The following is an 8,340-nucleotide window of genomic DNA, read 5'->3' as shown; positions in this document are numbered from 1 at the left end:
TAGTAGACAGTAGACTCAAGAATCAAGACTGTAGATGGATTGTAGAGAATTCCAGTTTCCACAGAACATAGAGGTCGAATACAAACTTTTGTAAGTACAGTGAAAATGTTTCCCGTCAAAAATATCTATGGCCTATCAAATTACGTCATAGCGTCGGTACGGTCAGCAACAAAAAAATTACGAATAATTATTTACTACAAAGTTTTTACGTGCTATAAAACTTAAAAGTAAAGGGGATGTTTACGATTTTCTTTAAAAAATCGTAAACGGTGGTTCAGAACAAAAAGAAATACGTAAACCTACGAAAATTAATATTATACAGTCACTATGGACCTACCTACAGAACAGAAAACAACGACATTTAGTAATAAGTAATAATCAATTAATAGGCAGATTGCAACATAAATTTGGATATTAAATATTTTACTATCAAATTATTATGTTTTATTAACTCGGAAGTGCTAACCCCGACTCCTCTATCGGCACTCACGACTCACGTAGTGATCGCTGGCAAGCAACCTCTGCCCCAACCGCACGGCTTCTTCCCACTTGTGCCGAATGTTTCGAACATATTATTTTATTTGGATATTAAATATTTTTATGTTCATTTACATTACATATACACATGGTCATCTTTAATATTTCAAAGTTTGTCTTAAATAATTCAAATAAAATGCGCGTGCAGTTTGTAAAAAATAAATTATCAATTTATTATGAGAATTAAATATATGTTTTTCTGGTAGGTAAAAAATACTATGAATCACTCGGAGAAATTCGCCTCTCGGAAAAACTCGGTGCCATTTATCTTCTTGGGTGTATATCCTAATTAAAACCTTCAAGTCGAGAGCAAAAATCAAAATTGATTTCTTTTTCCGATGTTTTAGCTTTCTCTCGCTTGATTGGTCCGCGCTCGTTCTTAATGTTGCACTAGTCGGCCATTCTTCCATTCAAACGTAGTATGGCGATTACTACCCTGATTGACGCTGTAAAGCAATATTTATTTGTCTCATCATAAACTAGCCTTGCAGGGAAGAAAAAGTAAAAAAAAAATTGATGGAATGTAATTTCGAAACTTTCGTAATTCAACAGTAATTTTAACGCATCTTTGGGTGACGATTTAGGCGATTTTTTAAACAACATAATAACATAGTGTTCAAATAATTTTATTTCAAACAGGTACATTCAGTAGTATTTTCAAAATTCAAAAATGGATCCCAATTTCCTGTTTAGGCAAGTTTTAAGCACTACCTAAATCATTATTTATTATACCGGAGTGTGTATGCCTGAGCGCACTAGCTACTTACTGCTTTTTACAGCCTGTATCATTTTCGCTCATGATGTTGGATTAGATAGCATGCATTTTAGCAGCACCCAACGAGTTCGAACCGTCGACTAGTTACCTAATCAAATGGGTGAAACATTCTGGCCAGGCCAATCTGTTGGTCGGCTCCTTCAAGTTTTCACCATTATGTACCAGAAAAATTTACTCACCCTCACCTTTAATCAAGAATCCCTGGCTTCGCTCTGAATTCAAAAAAATGCCCTCGAGGAACAAAATATCATTTAAGTCCGTTTCGATGTAACACAAATAACTATTTAAAGGAGAAGTACATGAAGTACTTAAATACTCAAAGTAATAATTCCAGCTACTCTCTGATGGATATCAAGCAGCAACATTAACTAGGTTTAACATTAATTACAAAGGTAACATTATTTACGTCACAAGTCACGTTTGTCAAGTACAAATCCATAAGTCACGTTTGTCGAGAACAAAAGCACAAGTCACGTTTAAACGCAATGTTGCCCATGTTTTTATTGCTACATAGTCTTACGTAAAAATATAATATCATTATCAATGTCGCGTCTTTGTGTTTAACCGATTTAAAAAAGGAACATGTCAAAAAACACAAGTCTCATTTCACTAGCTTCATGGCGGAAAAAGGTGTCGTGGTGGTACCCATAATCTAAAGGAGCCTACCACTGGTATTCTTAGGATCTATATTGTTTTAAGGCGCGGGGTACCTTTCGTAGTTCTACCCTACAGCTACTTAAAAAAATCACTTTTTATTATCTATATATATAAAAATGAATTGCTGTTCGTTAGTCTCGCTAAAACTCGAGAACGGCTGGACCGATTTGGAAAATTTAGGGCTTGAATTATTTAAGTCCAGAGAAGGTTTAAAAGGTGAATAAATAGGAAAATGCTCGGAATTAAATAAAAACAACAAATTTGTTTTTCCTTTGATGTGTCCATACATAATTTCTATGAGATAATTTATTGACGCACGGTTTGACAGTTCTGCTGTGAAACAATTTCATTACGACAGCAGGGTGCATATTTTACGAAGTAATTATTGATGTTATGATGATATTATTGACAAATTCATAAAAAAAAACATTATTTTATTTATTATATACAGAACAACGTCTGTCGGGTCAGCTAGTATGAAAATAAAAATCAACGATAATATAGTTTACCTGATGTAATCTAGAAAAATCCTACTGTAGTTTACAGAACAACCTATTACAGACACTAAAAAATATAAAATAACTTTATAAAGATTTAATTTAATAGACCTTTCCTGCAAACCATCTTTAATATTATTAACACGTGCTACCTATTAATAGGTTTGAAGTCGGTGCCAAGCCAAATAAAAAAATTAATATTATAAACAGCTTACTGCAATTAAGTATCAACGCGTTGTTTTTTGTATTCAATGTCTCTTGTAATTATCTGTCTATATTAGTGTAATAATTACCAACGTCTGTGTTTTTGTATTCAATGTTTCTTGTAATTATCTGTCTATCTTAGTAATAAATATTTCCTGTTGTCATGCGTTGCCTGTCACCCCTCGTTTACACCAAGAAACATGTCAAAAACTTGTTTTATACAAAACTTGTAGAATACTTGTCAAAACATAGTTATTTGTTTTAAGCATGTATTGCAATAATTGTCTGAAACATCATCGTTCACACTGTGTTGAAAACAAGTCTACATACAAGTATTAAACACATTTGCGTTCACATTTAGGTCTGAGACATGTTTGATACAGTCTCATACATTGACAGCGTTCACACCAACATAAAGCATAATGTTTTTAGCAAGTATTGTTAATTTTATTGAAGTTTATGTATAATACTTATTTAAAACAAGTTTTATACACTATCCATGGTTGTTGGATAAAGTCTTATACATTTACCGGACAGACCGCATTTTCTTAAAGTGGAAAAGAAGAAGCTAAATGAAGTGGTCAAAGAAAAAAACTTTATTAGCAATATTTATCTTGGCTTACATTAAGGTATTCTTTCAATACTTTTATAATCGTCTCGCAAACATCAGTAATGTATTGACTTCTTTTTGCCTTTGATATCCGAGCAATAGAACAAAGAAGAATATGAATCATCAACAGCCAACCACGGACTAGTAAAAAAAGAAGGACTCTGCGCCGTGATATTAGCAAATGAAGCACCTTTATGCTAGTGTGTGTGCGGTTACGGTGTATACCAGATACACAATTTATTCTCTCTTAAATAATCATATATCCACAAATACTTTTATCGTATTGTTTTTACACCTTTACACACCGCACGACAGCATTTTTAAAATATTTTATTGCTACGCAAACTGATCTGTCACAGACGATGGCAAATCTCATAATGGCGGCCAATCGGCTTGTATTAGTGTAAGTGTATGCGTGAGGCTATGTATTTACATGTTTACCGGCTTGTTTTGGTGCCTCACTGTTATGTAAAGTGACACGGAGTCCTTCTTATTTTACTCATCCGTGCAACCAACATAAAAAAACCACAGACGCCTTTCTTAAGGGCCAGCAACACTTCTGTGATTCCTCTGGTGTTACAAAAGAATGTGTGAGCGGCTTTTGCATAAAAAAAAGTACCAGTAGTCAATTGAGCAAAAATATTCACCAACTTCTGCACTGACGTGTCAAACAAGTTTAGCTACAAGCCTACAACAAGTATAAAACATGAGTTCATATACATGTAGACAACTAGTAGGTGACAAACAATTTAATCAGACATGTTTCATACAAATTTTGTCTACGACAAGTTTTATGTTTTTGTATTTTGAAAACATTGCATACAACTTGTATTTGAAATTTGCATGAAACTTGTCAAATACTTTAATAATACCTTGGTGTAAACGAGGGGTTGGGCCTCGTTAGAGTAAAAGTGTTCTGTGGGTTGGGCAACAAGTTGTTTGCAAGAGACTACTTTTTAAGGTGAATACCGCATGCGAAAATAAGTGAAATAGGTAGTTAGGTACTTTATACATAAAAAAACAGTGGAGTCTAGGGACGCCTGAAAGAAAGCTTTAAAAACGGTATACAATATAGCACGATACAAAACTTGAAAAGGAGGACATTCTCAATTGGATTGGTTTTATTTTTTATGTATGTACACCGATCAAGCTGAGATTTATGATTCGATTAACGTGATTCTTCTTTAGTTTGATGCTGAATGTTGGCTATTAGGTCCAATAAAAATTTGACGTAAGTACATACTTACATTTAGCCCAGTATTTTTCATTTTATGAATATTTTAGTTAACGTGGGTGATGTTATTATAGTTTTTATACGGCTTTTTTAGGAGTTTTCATGTAGGTTGATTATATGTTATTATCATTAACCCGTTTGCCGATAAGTGGGACTTAGGATACCTGTCATTCATAACTAACAAACGTTCTTCACGATATTTTAGTGTCTCACAAGAACGTGAAATAGGGTATCTCTATTGTATAAGGCACGCGGAACCTTTGTCGGCCTACCCATAGCTACTTAAAAAAATCTTTTTTAAATATATTACAATAAAAATCAACGAAATATTATAGTTTACCTGATGTATTATAGAAAAATCCAAAAAAGTTTACAGAACAACCTATCACAGACACTAAAAAGTAAAAAAATAAAATAAAACTACGTTTAAAAAAACCGACTACAAAAACTAAAAAGTATAAAATAACTTAATAAAGATTTAATTTAATACACCTCTTATGCAAACTTAATACCTTCCTTTAATTTTATTGAAATACTATTATTTGTATGTGCTACGCATTGATAGGTGCCAAACCAATTAATGTAATAGCAGGTAGGACCTACACTCGGGACGCGTGACGATAGCTTCGTCTAGGTCAATGACGTTCTATACTTATGGACATATCATTCGCAGTCTGATAGCGGAATGGCAAAAAGTGCTTAAAGACATTGTAAGCACACTTTTCTCCTTAGTCGTGTGTCAATCACCAAGTCTAAGTGGGCTTTAAAATAGTGCTCAAATAATACGTTACCGACGTAAGAAAAGGTTGGTGTGTTACTACTGGTAAGTTTATTTTATATGATGGGTTGGCAAAAGCGTAAATAATTTAGTATAACTAATATTTTTTCATCAAATATGGTACAATTATTGACAAGTATTCACATCTCTTTCTTTCCCGCTTGTCAGAATGAGACAGATAAAAGGACGCGACAAGCACACAGTCAGAAATGAAAACTATAGAGTCGCTCTTTTTTTAAAGGTCCAGTAAACAATTATTAGCAAGATTGTATGTGTATACGGAAAGTCATTGCCAGTGAATATGAACGGCTATTTACATGGGATCACAGACATATCGTATCCTAGTGATAAATGATACTTACACCGCAAATCTGTAAAAGCTAATCTTCTTCAGCTTTCCATGCATTCATGTTAATTCATGCTCATAAATTATGATAAAACTTTTTTAACATTAAAAGTATTGAAATCTCTTTCGAAAGTCAATATATTTTGTCAGTTTAGTCAAATTGACGCACTTACAAAAGCCCAATTACCCACATTTATCATTTGACAAAAGCTGTTATACCAATATTGGTATCTATGTTGGGACACCAAAGCTTACACTACAAAATTACAAATCTCTAAAAGATACCCTGGAAAAAATGTCTACGTCTCAAAGACACAATTAAACAAACTAAATTGATTTCAGGGAACTTAAAACTTAATAACCAGTTTCTCGAATTATTTTATGTAAATAAAAATATTATATTTTAGTGTTTGTCTCTCTCATTAAAGGTGTAGGTATACCTTAAGCTATTCGATCCAAATACATTTAGAGCGTTAAGGAGTAACAAATATACGCACAAACCAATAAATAAACATACAAACTTTCGCCTTTATAAACCTCCGACTGAACAGATCTTGATCAGAAAATAGGGACAGATTGACAAACCTTAAACTTATAGCAACCTCTTTTTCGTCTGGGTAAAAAAAAATACCTACTCCACTTATGTCACTGTCAAAATCGGGTTCTTAATTCAAAATACGCAGATTAAACGGATAGTGTTTACATTGCTGCCTATTTACCAATAATATTTTAAACAACTGGAGTAAACGCAGAAATGTTTAGACATAGCAGTCGAAGTCATTTGTGGCATGTGCCATATTTCGGCTTTGATTTTGTATGTCGTGCTTTGTCTATATATATAGAACGGTCTAGGTCTTAAATCTGATGCTCTCGTGTAACTCTAAAATCTGACGCTTAGGCCTGTTGGAGCCCGCGCAGCCAGCTTCCGTGCGTCAATAAAAACAACAATTCTATCAATAATTCTACTATCAATCATCTTTCGCGAAACTTTTCTTAACACCCTGGGTAAACAAATGGTAGAATACCACTCGGCATTAACACTCATTTGATCTTCAAGTGGAATTGTGCAGATGGGATACGAAGCTGAGAAAAAAAATTCGGTAATTTTTCACCGACGTTTCTGGCCTGTCTCACTTTTCTTGGCCTGTTCTCATACCAACGACAACAAAGTTTCCGAACTTTCAATTCTTCGTGTAAAATTTTCTGAATGTGGCTCATACCAATCCGCAATAGTCCTCGAATTGTCTCCTATGTAATCCGCGGGTTTTCTTCAATTAGCCGCTTAACAGTAGCCACATTATTTTTGTTGACAGCAGTTGAGGGCCGCCCTTCACGAAATTCGTCATGTAAAGACACCCGACCTCCCTCAAATTCAGCAAACCATCGCGATCGCCTCACAGTGCTCAAGCAAGGTGCTTCTCTCCCAAAAGCATTTTGAAGACGAGCGGCACAGTCTTGCGGAAAGAGAGAAGTTTTAAAATCATAAAAAATCATTGTTCTTTAATCTTTTCGAATTTATGTGTGACAAAAAACAATTGACAAATGATTTACCGCCAATTGTTTTTTTATTAAGAAGGTTGCAACGTTTCAAAAATATAACATTCGAAATTCAAATAGGTGGTTCCGATTAGCTAGAAGTGCTAAACTTTTAGTGTGCCCCATGTACATAAAAAAATATCTATTTGTAATATATTTTTCCATATCTTTGTGATACTTTTGCAAAGTCTCTGAATAGGTGGAAGCATTTATAATTATAATATATCGCTACAAAGGTGAATTGTTTCCCAAAATAGTTCTGCAAGGCATTTAAAATAAGTTCACGAGTATACGTGGGCATCTAGGGACTCTAAATTTAAACATTTTTGGGGTTTGGTACCTAATAGGTGGACAGTGGAGGAAGACTTACACGCATGCGCGTTAGGTTCCGTACCTCTTTCTATGGAAAGGAGGACAAACTAGCGTACGGGTCACCTGGTGGTAATTACAGGGACGTTACCGGCCTTTAAGGGAGGTGTACGCATTTTTTTTTAAAGGTCATGTCGTATCGTCCCGGAAACACCGCACAAGAAAGCTTTATGATAGTTACGTGGAAGAAAGCTCCTTGAAAACCGCACTGTGGAGGACCGCAATCCAGATGGTGCTGACCTCCAGCTTCCTCGTTGGAAGCTTATAGGTTCAATCAATCAAAGGTTATATGCTCGAATCCAAAGCCCTTGAACGCTGGAGTTCCCAAGGCTGTGTACTATCTCCTAGGACCTACGCTGTTTCTTCTGCATATCAATGATATGTTGGACACCTCCAACATACATTGCAGACGACAGTACTAATGCATGCCGTATACACGGGCGATGCAGGTACAGGGTCTCTCGGGAAATCGTCGACCGATGCCGGATGAAACTTATGTCTTCGAGTCCTCTCTTGAGAAGGTCACGCAATGGGATAAAATAAACCTTGTCAAATTTAACCCCCAAAGGACTCAAGTTTGCGCATTTACCACTAAAAAAACGACTTGTATCACCGCTTTTCGACAACACTTCCCTTACAGCCTCGCCTAGTATCGGAATACTGGGTCTCGAAATCTCGAGCGATTGCGAATTGCGTAGGATGGCAAAGCCAAATTGGCATCATCGAAGCTGGGTGTCATAGAATAGAATAATATATAACAATAGAGCACATTCTATGGCTCTACGAAGCGCACGTCC

Source organism: Leptidea sinapis, chromosome 1, assembly GCF_905404315.1.
Source record: "Leptidea sinapis chromosome 1, ilLepSina1.1, whole genome shotgun sequence".
Lineage (NCBI taxonomy): Eukaryota > Metazoa > Arthropoda > Insecta > Lepidoptera > Pieridae > Leptidea > Leptidea sinapis.
This window is presented reverse-complemented; position numbering follows the sequence as displayed.